Source organism: Triturus cristatus, chromosome 6 (genome assembly GCF_964204655.1).
Source record: "Triturus cristatus chromosome 6, aTriCri1.1, whole genome shotgun sequence".
Taxonomy (NCBI): domain Eukaryota; kingdom Metazoa; phylum Chordata; class Amphibia; order Caudata; family Salamandridae; genus Triturus; species Triturus cristatus.
In genome coordinates this window covers 1,414,268,757-1,414,284,098 of record NC_140589.1, presented here as the reverse complement: position 1 = coordinate 1,414,284,098, position 15,342 = coordinate 1,414,268,757, and positions in this window count along the sequence as shown.

Here is a 15,342-nt window from a genome sequence, read left to right as displayed (position 1 = left end):
AGAAAGCGAAGGGGACTCCCATGAGCGCATGGGAAAAAAGTTTGGAAGCTTGTTGTTTTTCGCAGCTGTTCCCAACTGGAAAAGGTGGTCGATATGACGAACGATCAGTGCAGATTCCAGCATCAGCATATCAGATAACAAGATTGTATGCAGAAGATCCAAGATTTCGACAATGTATCCCATATATATTTCATCTTTTGTTTGAGAGTGACTTGTCTGGACTTTCATATGCAGTCAACCACATATTAAAAACTGGAATGCATCTTCAAAATGTAAGTGCAAAGGATTTTATGGATAAAGTGCATCAGAGAGATGATCATTTAGAATCTCAGTTGAATAATTTGATGGCATGTCAGCGTGGGACTAATGAATATTGGTACCGTCGACATGGAGAACTGAAATGTATGCTACGGAACTTGGGAACTCCTACATGGTTTGTTACACTAAGCTGTGCTGAGTATGCTTGGGATGATTTACTTGAATTTCTTCGAGAGGCAAATTACAATATAAAAAATATTGAATACAAGACACCTGGAGAATTGTGTTCTTTGGATCCTGTCAATGTATGCAGATATTTCAATCATAGATTTGAAGCTATGATGTCTTTCATCTGCAATAAAAAGAATCCTCCTCTTGGAGAAGTTGTGGATTTCTTTTGGAGAAAGGAGTATCAAGCAAGAGGTGCTCCTCATATAAATATGTTGTTATGGATCAAGGACGCCCACAAATTTGGAACAGATTCAGATGAAACTGTTTTGTCTTTCATTGAAGATTATGCTACATGTGCTCTTCCCAATAGCAGAGAAGATAAAAACTTAAAACAACAAGTCTTACGATTTCAAAGCCACAGGTGTGGAAAATACTTTTGACGAAAGTACAAGTCAAAGGATAAGTTCTATACCAAATGTCGTTTTGGATTTCCACATCCTGTATTATCCAAAGGAATAGTGAACAGTTTTATGTCAGTTATGCGACATACCATCACAAGAAAGTCTCAGAAAAACACCAACAACTTAAGAAGAAGCGAAGAATCGATATACATAAATGACTACAATCCAGTTATTTTATCCATGTGGAATGCTAACATGGATATTTAGTATTTTGCGGACAATTCCATTGCTGTTGCTCGATATGTAACATCTTACATTACTAAATCAGAAAAGACTGAATTAAAAGAAATGTGGGAAGAGATTTCTCACGAGAAGACTCTAAGTAAGAAATTATACCCTTTCAGTTTGAAGATGTTATCGCATCGTGTAATTGGAGCATATGAATGTTCAGATTGGTTATCATCTGCAAGTCTATATTCCAAAAGGAGAAGAATCATTTGCGTGAGTCTAGGTCTTGCAGGAATGCGAAATCGGGTACTGAAATCTGTTCAAGAAATTGAATATTTAGCAGAAAATGAACCAGAAAGTACAGATATTTTGAAAACGAATATGTTGGACACATACTACCCAAATAGAAGTCATCATCTTGAGAACATGTGTCTCTATGAAGTGCTGCAAAACTACACTTTTAAACGGAATACTACAGAGAACATCAACGATGGAAAATATGAGAGACGATCATTTAGAATCTCAACTGATTAATTTGGTGGCATGTCAGCACAGTACTAATGAGTATTGGTATCGTCGTCATGGAGAACTTAAATGTATGCTAAGGAACTTAGGAACTCCTACGTGGTTTGTTACCCTAATCTGTGCTGAATACGCTTGGGATACGCTTGGGATGATTTACTTGAATTTCTTCGGGAAGCAAATTCAAATATTAAAAATATTAAATACAAGACACCTGGAGAATTGTGTTCTTTGGATCCTGTAAATGTATGCAGATATTTCAACCATAGGTTTGAAGCTATGATGTATTTTATCTGCAATAAAAAGAATCCTTCTCTTGGAGAAGTTATTGATTTCTTTTGGATAAAGGAGTATCAAGCTAGAGGTGCTCCTCATATACATATGCTGTTATGGATCAAGGATGCACCCAAATTTGGAACTGATTCGGATGGCACTGTTGTATCTTTTATACAAGATTATGTTACATGTGTTATACCAAAAAGACCAGAAGAAAACACTTTAAGACAACAAGTGCACGATTCCAAAGTCATCGATGTGGCAAATATTGTCGACGGAAATACAAGTCGAAGGAAAAGTTTTATACCAAATGTCGTTTTGGATTTCCACATCCAGTAATATTCAAAGGAAGAGTAAAAAATTTCATGTCAGCAGTGAGACATACCATAACTAGCAAATCTCCCAAAAATACATACAATTTGAGAAGAAGTGAAGAATCAAAGTATATCAATGATTGTAATGCAGTTATTCTCTCAATGTGGAATGCTAATATAGATATCCAGTAAGTTGCGGACAATTCCATTGCTGTTGCTCGGTATGTAACATCATACATAACAAAATCAGAAAAGACGGAGTTAAAAGAAATGTGGGAAGAAATTTCCTAAGAGTCTCAGTAAGAAATGGTACAGTTTTAGTTTGAAGATGTTATCCCATCGAGAGATTGGAGCATACGAATGCTCGGATCGATTGTCATCTGCAAGTTTATATTCAAAGCCAAGAGGGATCATTTGGGTGAGTCTAGGTCTTGCTGCACTGCGAAATTGAGTACTTAAACCTATACAAGAAATCAAATATTTTGCAGTAAATGAACCGAGAAGTACAGATATTGTCAAAAGAAACATGTTGGATACATACTATCCAAATAGAAGTCGTCATCTTGAGAAAATATGTCTCTATGAAGTGCTGCAATTTTACAGTTTTAAGATAAAATACTACAGAAAACATAAATGAAGGAAAATATGCAGTGATTGGTTCAGAAGGATGTTTGGCGAAACAAAATAAAAGAAATCTGATTAATCATAGAAAACTGAGCTGTAATACTCCTGATAGAAGGGAATTTTACAATTTAGCACTTTTGCAACTGTTCAAGCCTTGGCGTACGGAATTGGAATTACTTGGATATTATCAGTGCTATGAAGATTCTTTCAATGCATGTAAAGATAGCATTGAATGCCCCGTTTTTGCAAATTATCTCAAAATGTTGAATGAAGAAATTGATCAAGAAGCTACTATTGCAGCTGAGATTGCTAGAGACAGTTCTGAAGATAGTCAAATTTCTGCTTCGCTGAGTCAAGATCCACTAGGATAACCAATTCTTGAAAATGAAGCAGCAATTGCCATGAGTGAAGTGGAAACAGCGATGCATCAAGCTCAAGAAGATATTATGGACTTAGGAAACTTTGAAGAACAACTAAATATTGAACAGAAAGAAATATATCAGCATGTGAGACAACAGCTCGACCATGGTTTTCATCATGAAAAGAAAGAATGCACATGCACATCATTTCAACCTATCCGGATGTATGTCAGTGGTCAAGCTGGTTCAGGAAACAGTTTCTTAATTAAGGTTTTGACCGGCTATCTACAGAAAACAACTGACTCACATTTGTCTTGTGTTGGAACTTGTAACTGCTCCAACTGGGTTGGCAGCACACAACATTAAAGGAATTACATTACATTGTTTACTAATGCTACCTGTGGAGCAAGAAAATAAATTAGAATATCACAAGCTATCTGGAGAAGCTTGTTATGAAGTTTCAAGAGTGCTAAAGAAAATGAAACTTCTGATTATTGATGAGGTGAGCATGGTCTCAAACTTAATGCTTGCCTTTGTGCAATTAAGAATGCTGCAAATTTTAAAAACAGAATACGATATCTTCTTTGGAGGAAAACATGGGGTGATCTACTGCAACTTAATCCTGTAAAAGGGCAACCAGTATTTAAAACGCTTGTGCATGAAGACACCAGAAGATCTTTGGGAAGTGTTGGAAATGTTAAAATTTTGTCATATTTTGAATACAAAGAACTCATTAAAAATATGCGAAAGGCAAGTGATCAAGATTATGGAATCATTCTTCAAGATATAAGAATTAGAGTATTTACAGAACATGGCAAACAAGCTTTGAAAAGTCGGCTACTTACAAACTTGTTTCCAAAAAAAATATAGTTCCTGCAAAAATATACAAAAAAATTGCAAAAAATAAATCTATAATCTGCCAAATGCCAACACTGAGAGAGTGTTCTACATTCAAAGAAGAACGTGAAAATGAACACATAATAAAAATAACGATTTGTATGTTCGTAGAAAACAGTTTCCTGTTTCTTCGGCATATGCAGTAACTATTCACAAATCTCAAGGTTCAAGTGTAGAAGACTGTATGCTCCCAATTTAGGTGAAAATCCTGTATATGAAAAGCGAGTAGTAGGTCGAAAAAGAAGATAAGATAATATCTGTAGTGAAGTTAAGGAGAAGGAAAAAAATCCAGATAATGTTGAGATTCCAAGGAAAATGAAAAAGGACACTATTGAAGAGATTGGGGCATATCAACAACAACCGGCGATAATTATCTCTAAGCGCACTTAGGGATAGGATAATTATCGCCGGCTAGCGTGAATTTTTATCGCTGAGATAGCGTGCTATTAGCAACGCTTATCTCAATAGCGATAAAAATCCTCACGCTAACAGGCTAACGTGAGATTATCGCTGGAAACCCAGCGATAATCTCACGTTACCTTGTTGATAGGGACAGGCAAACTTAGCCATGATATCCTCCATCCATAGGATACCATGGCTAAGTCAGAAAAATACCAGACGTAAAAAAGCAGCGTTAACCACGGTTAGCGCTGCTTTTTTTGTCTCTAACAGGGTTAGCGACATTCTTGATAATAGGAGAAATGTCGCTTAGCGACATTTCTCCTATTATTTTACTCTGGAACGCCCCCTTTGCATCTCATTAGAGATGCAAGGGGAAGCGTAGAGTAAAAGGGTGCTAACATGTAAATTTGCATGTTAGCACCCTGTTGTTGATAGGGCGCTAGTTTAATCTCTCCTTTTTTGGCTTTTAAAGCCAAAAAAGCAGAGATAAAGCCCTTGTTGATATGCCCCTAAGTCGGATATCAGTTAGAAAATAATTCAGGTATCAACTGCTATGCTAATGTACTGGTAAATGTTGTATTTTTTCTAGAAAATCTGCAACAGCAAATTATGGAGAATCGAGAAAAAAAGTTTTGTTCCTTGTTGTATTCTATTTTTGAAAAATTGAGAACTGATAAAACTAAAATCCAAAGCGATTCTGATATTCAGAATCTTCTGGATATATGTTCTGGTTCTATGCAATTTACACAGAATGTGCAACAAGATGCTCAGGAATTTCTAATGTATATGCTTGCAGTATTGGAAGATGAAGGAATAGAAATTGAAAATCTGTTTGGACTTTGTTATAAATGGGAACATGAATGTGAAAATTGTAGATATACTTCTACCACTAACCTAGATAATGAAAGATTCATATATTTAACAATACCAGACTGTAAAACAGTGTCTTTCAACAAATTAGTTAAATCAGCAAATCAAAACATTGAGTGTAGACAATGCAAATCAGAAATGTTATCAACATTACTTATACGGACAATATATAATTTTAATGATACAACGTTGTACAGCTGATGGAAGAACATTGGAAACTTTAATTAAACATTTTATAGCAAGTTAACTATCAATATCAGGAAGAACTTTTGTAGCAGTAGCAATTATTTTCCACGATGGTCCTTCTACAACATCTGGACATTACACTGTCTATGTAAAATGTAATAAAGGATGGACATATTGTAATGATACTCATTTGGATTTTAGATATCGTTTACCTAACGAACTACCAAATTCATACTTAATATTTTTAAAGCCAAAGTTCTAAGAACATAATTCGGCCTATTGGGAATATGTTAATATGAATTAATACCAATACTTTGGACAATTTCAGTATAAAGGATTTCAGGAATATTATTTGGCCTACAGGAAAGATATTAATATGAATTAGCAGTTTTTTAGGGATAGTCTGACAGGAAATATTTTAAAGAATATCATTTAGAGTATATGGAAATTATAAAGAATTGTTGATTGAATTATTGTTTCTCTTCTTGGATATTGTACTGACAAAATTCTGTTAGAAAGAAGCATTTTTTATATGTGAGATTTGTATTATATGCTATGTTATTGAGGATGTTATTTTTATGCAAAGAGCAGAGATAGTTGATTATGTTGAAAATATTTTTGAAACAGATTTTTTTTGTTTTTAAACAATCTTATTGATTGGTTTTTTTTTTGCCCACTGTTATGTGATGAGTAACATTAAAATCACTATTTAGAGTGAAATTCAATATATTCTGAAAACAACAAAAAAGGCAAACTAAATAATTTATATAATGGTAAAATGATGTTGTGTTGTAAAAATTATAATATTATACATTATAACTGTATTTTTTCTTCTCTTTTACTGATCCTAATTCTAAATTTCTAAAGTTTTTAAACTTTAAAATATAACAAACAACTGCAAAAATTTTTTACAATATTTTGATATCTACTACTGTAAAGGTAAGGTTAAGTAATCCAAACACTATCCATCCACTACTACATTCATCCAGGCACTATTCATACACACCTTTAAACACCTACTCACTGCTTATTAATGTCTAAAATACCTCAGGTACTAACCATACATTCCACCAATCACTATGTTACTAGTAATGCAGTTTTTCAATCATTTACTACTAGCATTTACTAATTCAATACCTCTATCAATACCCAATACCTAAACACTCATAAATTGACCATATACTCTATTTGAAGAAGTGCAATCATTCCAATTACTAGTGATGTACTTATGGAGTGGCCTAGCCAGTAACACAGATACACCAACAATATTCTCTGCACAATGCATGCAGACCTCTAACTAGATTCATACTATTGGTACACTCCACTAAATACCCAAATAGTACCCGTGCAGCCTAGGAATCCTCCTGTCAGTCCCATGCACTTCTCTAATCACCCATCCTGTATTATCTACTTATCCTATCACTCTGCCAATACCTAAACAAATATAAATTCACCAGGGACTCTGTTTACAGCATTGTAATCATACTAGTTACTAGTCATGTATTTATAGACTGGCCTAGCCAGTAACACAAGTACACCTACAATATTCTGTGCATTATGTGTGCAGACCTCTAACCACATACATACCATTGGAACACTCTTGTCAATACTAAGGTACTACCCATCCAGTCTAGGATTCCTCCTGTCACTCCCATGCACTTCTTCAATCACCCATCCAGCACTATCTTCTTATCCTATCACTCTTCCAATACCTAAACACTTATAAATTCACCTGGGACTCTCTTTGCAGCACTGTAATCATTCCGATTAGTAGTGATGTACTTATGGAGTGGCCTAGCCACTAACACAAGTACACCTACAATATCCTCTGTCACTCCCACGCACTTCCTCAATCACCCATTAAAACATTCATAAGCACCTCCAATCTAATATCCTCCTCGTACATTGGAAATACTGTTGTGTAATAATGCATGCACTAGTGATGCATTCATATAATTACCATTCACTGCTAATGCATTCTTTCACTCAATCATACTCTACAGCTATACTCAAGCAAACTTTCACACATTATCATGCAATTCTTCTTCTTTTTTTAACCAGATGAGGTAGTTCTTCTTCTCTCTTTTACATTTTTTTGTGTTTTATGAACAATTCTGAATTGTTTTTAGTGTTTTTTTAAAAAAAAAAACGTAACAAAAAAAGCAACAAAGTAAACTATCAACTTTTGGAATTAATTATCATTCCAGAAAAAAAAAAAACATTGGTGATTTCTCTGTGCAGCACATACAGCATCCACAGACTGTTCTCCATAACAAATCACCTTCTTGCACTTAATGCAGTGCTGCTCCAAAAAAGCGAATTCAGGCCTAATATTGAGACGAGTCATGGATGATGATGCTCCTGAGGTGCTTACAACACCTGGTGGTGGATTTTCTGCTGCACGTTGTATTTCTACCCGTGCAAGATTGCGGGATGAATAGTACGAAGATGTCTGTACATACTAGCTGTACCACAAGAGTATTTCTTATTGCTGTCTCTTGACAGCACCCTCTCACACAGCTTGCATGTCACCTTTGTAACATTTACTTTTTTTTCTCCATCAGGAAAAGTACAAAACTCCCACACCACTGACTCCGGTCTCTTCTTGGGTGATGCCTCCTCTAACACCTCTTCATCTGAAGAAACATGAACTTCTCCCTGCTGAGATGCCATTGCAAGTGTTCAGGTTTAAATCAACACCAAAAAAAATCAAATGACTTCTAGCAGGAGAAGAGATATTTTCCTTAAGCTGCTCCAAGAAGAATGACCAACCAATCAAAATCCTTTTTCTTAGGGTCACATGGGATGCGCGCAACCAGCGCGTACGGAGAAGGCACCCGACGTGACGCTGCAAAAATATTTATAACAATATTATGTGTATTAGAAGTAGAAATATATTATTTTTATAGTTTAGATAATCTCTTGCCCTACTATATACATTAAAGTTACATACATATAAAAAGTTTTACGGGAATCGCCAACCCAGCGTGCACGGAGAACGCACCAGACGCGACTTCGCGAAAATATATGTAAAACTAATATAAGTTTATTACAAGTACAAATATATTATTCTTATGAGTAATATAGATAATCTCTTGCCTTGATATGTACATTAAAGTTACATACATTTAGTTTTAGGATATAAAAATTATTTACGGGAGTCGCGCACCCAGCGCATCCCATAACGTATATGATGTCACGTGGGTCCCGCCACGGCATAAACATTGCGTACTGTAATGCGCACAAGACGCGACTAAGCCGGAGCAGGAGTCACATACCTGTCGCTTACCTAGCGCGCACATCACATGATGTTATATGTATATGACGTAACACTAAGCCACGCACCTGTTGCACACCGTACACGGATCCTTCATGACTTTTCCAATATGGCAGCTGGAATACGGCACCCACTGAGCTTGGTGCATGTTGTGTGCGCGACTCCAAAATAAAAAATATATATATATATATTTCAAAAGACAAAGGATATTATATAATTATATTTAAAACAATTAAAAAAAGAATTATAGATTAATACAGTTTTAATTATTTTAAAGATAAAAAAGCAATTTTCTGAGAAGCATATAATATTGTTCAACAAATATTACAGTTACAAATTAAAAAAACACAAAACGATCATTATACTTAAAAATTTACATTTAAAAAATCTTTGAAATTCACTGAAAAAACCATAGGTTTCAGGGATGTTATAGTTAGAAATTAGCATTTAAAAAACCTTAGAAATTCACAAAAAAAACCATCAGTTTCAAGGACGTTATAGTTAGTTGCACATTTCACTCGTACAAAACCATAGAAATTCACCCGTTATAGTTAGTTCAGCTAACTATAACTCGTGCCCCCCATGCACTGCTGATGATGTCACATATTACATCATTCATGACATGGTCAGTGATATCACTGATGACATCACTGATGACATCTCAAATGACATCACTGATGATATCACTGATGACATCATCCACGTAACAATCTGATGCACCTCCTCATATCCTAATATAATCTTTGATACACTCACTCTAAAATACAGACTACCATTTTCAAAACCATACACACCAATATCAGTTACTACATACGCACTCACTTATTCCTAGTTCTACATACACATCCACTCATTCAGCCATGCAGTCACTCATACATGCAGTCACACATCAATACAACACTATCATATGCACTCATACACCTATACAAAACTCACACACTTCCAGTAAGCGCCACAGAGCTGCATTGCAGATAGGTGTTAAAAGGGAGCGTGGCCTCTGAACATCTCTTTGCAACCCAGCTCTTTGGCGCTTACTGGAGGTACCTGGTGGGCTAGTTGTCCCTGAGGGGCCCTCAGGATTGAAGGGGAATTAATTCCCCAACTTAACAGGTACCACAAGGTGTGTTTGAACACATGTCACCTCAGACCCGCCCCCTCCCTGCACCACTGTGCAAACACGCCCCGTGGCGCATTTTAAGTTGGGGGATTAAGTCTTTTTGAATCCTGAGGGTTCCTGGGGTACAACTAGCCTACCAGGTACCTCCCGTAAGCGCCACAGAGCTGCGTTGCAGAGAGGTGTAAAAAGGGGCATGACATGGACCACTTTTCTGCAACGCAGAACAGTGGCGCTTTCTGGAAGCACCTGGTGGGCTAGTTTGCCCACAGGGGCCCTCAGGATTGATAGGGAATTAATCCCCCAACTTTAAACATGCCACAGGGCATTTTTGCACACATGGAACCTCAGGCCCTGCCCACTCCCTTCACCACTGTGCAAACACACCCCGTGTCGTGTTTTAAGTTGAGGGATAAAGTCCCCTTCAAACCTGAGGGCCCCTGGGGGCCAACTGGCCTTCCCGGTACCTCCAGTAAGCACCACAGAGCTGCGTTGCAGATAGGTGTTAAAAGGCGGCATGGCCTCTGAACAACTCCCTGCAATGCAGCACAGTGGCGCTTACTGAATGTACCTGGTAGGCTAGTTGGCCCCCAGGGATCCTCAGCATTGAAGAGGAGTTAATTCCCCAACTTACAACACATCAGGGGGTGCATTTGCACAGTGGTGAAGGGAAGAGGCGAGGCCCGAGGTGACATGTGTGCAAACATGCCCTGTGGCGCATTTTAAAATGGGGAATTAATTCCTCTTCAATCCTGAGGGTCCCTGGGGGCCAACTAGCCCACCAGGCACCTCCAGTAAGCGCCACTGCGCTGCGTTGCAGAGAGGTGGCCCATGCCACGCCCCTTTTTACACCACTCTGCAACGCAGCTCTGTGGCGCTTACTGGAGGTACGTGGTGGGCTAGTCCCTGGGGCTGTGGGGGGCCGTGAGCCCCCCACAAATATTTAATGAAAGCAACAGGGAGTGGCAGTCCCTGGGGCTGCGGGGGCCTGCCTGGGCCCCTGCAATTTCAATTTTTCACTGCCCCCGGGACTAGGCCCACTCAGGGGCTAAATAATAACGAAGTGCGGGAGCCCGCGCTTTGTTTTTTTTATTTTTGCAGCAGGATCCTTGCCGATTTAAAAAAAAAAGAGTACTTTCTGGGGCCCTGGGGGTCCTTGTGGGGCCACCTGAGCAGGCCTAGGGGGTCAGGGTACTTCTGCCCCCTTTTCTTGTTTTGTGCGTTTGTTTTACTGTTTTCTTGTGCCTCTGCTCTACCAAGGCACAAGATGGCTGCCAACACTTCTTGGTTTGAAGTGTTGACGGCCAATTAGAATGCAGCAAGTGATCAGCAGGGTGCGCGGATCCACCGCAGCCATAGATATTGAAACTTTTATTTTTTGATTTTCTCAGCAACTACTGAACGGATTTACACCATTTAAAAAAAGGGCGGTTTCTGAACCAAGCACTGCCTTTTTGCCAAATTCTGTTTAATTCCGTTCAGCAGTTCGGGCTGTAGCCATGTCTAAAGTTTCCTATGAGAATTAACATGGAAAAAACACATTTTGGGACCCCCCTTTTTCTCGGCCCGCTTTCCAAATAACCCCAAAACTTTCAAGACAGGAGCTGACTGGAGTGCCCCATTAGTTTTGAAAATTTTGCGATGATTCGTCATCCAGCGCCAAAGTTATTGGGAAAACAAAAAACTCTTTTCCCATGGAAAATAGGTTCTAACTATAACTACCTACTGGCGAATATATATATATATATATATATATATATATATATATATATATATCCACCAGTCCTCTGCCAACAGCCAAGGATGACGACGCCGTGTCTGGGCTCGATAAAGTTTTATTCAATCAGCCGATTTGTACGCGTTTCGCCTGTCAAGCAGGCTTGATCACCAACAATTCAACTGAACTCGAGTGCCTTATTTACATAGTTTCCTGTGCTCGTGACACGTCACATGATATGACTACAACTCCAGTGCATTAGAAAACAGACTCGTAGTCCAACGGTACAAAGACTCTTTGCTTGCTAGAGCCTGGGCAAACATACAAAACATAATATCAATAAATTAATGCAAAATAATGCAAAATAATGGCAATTTCATAACAATTTCATATCATGCCTCCTCAAGGGCATCGAGGCCGGCAGGTGCCCTAATCATTCCATATTATTTCAAGGAAAATGGCCATCGAAACGACAATCACTCGTATACCGCATATACCCCTGGGATTGTTATTGACAACACCAGCCTGTCGTACTTCAATAGTGCGTACATTTACAATTTGCATGCTTACCACGTTTAACACGTTTAACAATTATGCCCAAGTGGGCAGTCATTAATTACAAAATCACACGTTGGACGTATCTTGCTATAGGCTGAAAACCATAACAAGAACTTTCATAAAAAGAAAAAAAGAAAATTTGTGTGTGTGCACAACGTCCAACGTGTGATTTTGTAATTAATGACTGCCCACTTGGGCATAATTGTTAAACGTGTTAAACGTGGTAAGCATGCAAATTGTAAATGTACGCACTATTGAAGTACGACAGGCTGGTGTTGTCAATAACAATCCCAGGGGTATATGCGGTATACGAGTGATTGTCGTTTCGATGGCCATTTTCCTTGAAATAATATGGAATGATTAGGGCACCTGCCGGCCTCGATGCCCTTGAGGAGGCATGATATGAAATTGTTATGAAATTGCCATTATTTTGCATTATTTTGCATTAATTTATTGATATTATGTTTTGTATGTTTGCCCAGGCTCTAGCAAGCAAAGAGTCTTTGTACCGTTGGACTACGAGTCTGTTTTCTAATGCACTGGAGTTGTAGTCATATCATGTGACGTGTCACGAGCACAGGAAACTATGTAAATAAGGCACTCGAGTTCAGTTGAATTGTTGGTGATCAAGCCTGCTTGACAGGCGAAACGCGTACAAATCGGCTGATTGAATAAAACTTTATCGAGCCCAGACACGGCGTCGTCATCCTTGGCTGTTGGCAGAGGACTGGTGGATAGTTTGCGGACTTTGCTGGAGTAGTTCGCTTAAGACGACGCACCCTCTGGTTTGGCGTGCGGCGGCAGTTACTCGAGTGAGGAGGAGCAATATATATATATATATATATATATATATATATATACATATATATATATATATATATACATATATATATATATTATCTACTGGCGGTCGCCAGTAGATAGTTATAGTTAGGACCCTGTTTCCATAGGAAATCCACAACATTCTATTTGGAATAACTTTCGCGCCGGTCGACGAATTCTCGCGAAATTTTCAAAATAGGTGGGGTGCTACGCTCCGCTCCTACCCTGAAAGTCTCGGGGGGATTCGTCAAGCGGGGGCTGAGAAAAAAGGGGGGGTCCCAAAACGCGTTTTTCCCATGCATTTTTCCATAGGACCTTTAGACACAGCTACAGCCCGAACGGCTGAACAGAGTTACTTGAAATTTGGCAGAGAGGTAGTCCTCAGGTCAAGGAAGTGCCTTTTGTAGGTCTGGTGTAAATCTGTTCAGTAGTTCCTGACAAAATAGCATTTAAATCAATATATATATCTGAGCCAGCTTACGCTGCGCTTACCGTGCGCTTACGGTAAGCTTACCGTACGCGTACGGTGCCGTGCGCGAGCGCAATTCTGATTGGCTGTTAGATCTTAGTAAACATTCGAATCGTTCGAACCCATCCAGCGTAACGTGGGCACGCGGTGCGTGTAGCGCACCGCGTGCCCACCGTGCGTGCACGCCACTAACTGCGTAAAGTGGGCACGCGGAGCGCGAAGCGCACCGCGTGCTCACTGTGCATGCACGGTGCGCGAAGCGCACCGTGCGCGCACGGAACGAACTGCGTTAAGTGGGCGCGCACGCCACGAATGGCGTAAAGTAACTTAGCATTTAAAAAACCGTACAAATTCACTGAAAAAACCATAGGTTTCACACACGTTATAGTTAGGAATTAGCATTTAAAAAACCTTGCAAATTCAGTGAAAAAACCATAGGTTTCACACATGTTATAGTTAGCTGGACATTTTACTGATAAAAAACCAATGAAATTCCCCCGTTATAGTTAGTGCAGGCAACTATAACTCACGCGACCGCAATCCTCTGCTGATGACATATGTGTCTTTATGAAAAAAAAATATTTGTAATATATGTATAGCTAAAATTTAATGGAAGAAGACATGGGCAAATAATTGTCTAAATACAGTATTAGCATCAGCAGAGGATTGCGGTCGCGTGAGTTATAGTTGCCTGCACTAACTATAACGGGGGAATTTCATTGGTTTTTTATCAGTAAAATGTCCAGCTAACTATAACATGTGTGAAACCTATGGTTTTTTCACTGAATTTGCAAGGTTTTTTAAATGCTAATTCCTAACTATAACGTGTGTGAAACCTATGTTTTTTTCAGTGAATATATATATATATATATATATATCCTCACCAAAAATGCGCCACAACACTGGTTCCGGGAAAACTGGCTTTATTTATGCTTGGCACAAGCTGCAACGATGGTGAAGCACCTGACGCGTTTCAGCGTATTGCTTTCTTCAGAGGTACAACACGTGTGCAATGTCCCAGAAGTACTTGGTAAATACCTGCCGGACTGCTCCCACACTACAAATCCCATGATTCATCAGGAGTTGAAATGGACAATATTCATGCAGTCCTAGTGTTGTAAAGTCCCACCTCAAACTCCGACATGATGTTGCAGGTAAGTATGGTTGCTGGCAAACTCTGGTGCACACTCGTTCACGTAGCAGTTGCACAATGTCACAATTAAGGCGCTGAATCCGGAACCTGCTACAAGGAGGTATCAACCCCCTTTCCGCTCCCTTTCTCTTCTCCACTGCACAATCGCCGGTAAATCCTCAGGCTTGCAGTGGGTCAAGCGGGTCATGCCCCCCAATTAATATCATACAACAAAGTTCGCTGCCGTCGGGGGCCCCCAACCCTGCAGGGCGTTCATGGCTAAACGGGAGACAGCGCTTCCCGCATGTAACATCCTCACCAAAAATGCGCCACAACACTGGTTCCGGGAAAACTGGCTTTATTTATGCTTGGCACAAGCTGCAACGATGGTGAAGCACCTGACGCGTTTCAGCGTATTGCTTTCTTCAGAGGTACAACACGTGTGCAATGTCCCAGAAGTAGTTGGTAAATACCTGCCGGACTGCTCCCACACTACAAATCCCATGATTCATCAGGAGTTGAAATGGACAATATTCATGCAGTCCTAGTGTTGTAAAGTCCCACCTCAAACTCCGACATGATGTTGCAGGTAAGTATGGTTGCTGGCAAACTCTGGTGCACACTCGTTCACGTAGCAGTTGCACAATGTCACAATTAAGGCGCTGAATCCGGAACCTGCTACAAGGAGGTATCAACCCCCTTTCCGCTCCCTTTCTCTTCTCCACTGCACAATCGCCGGTAAATC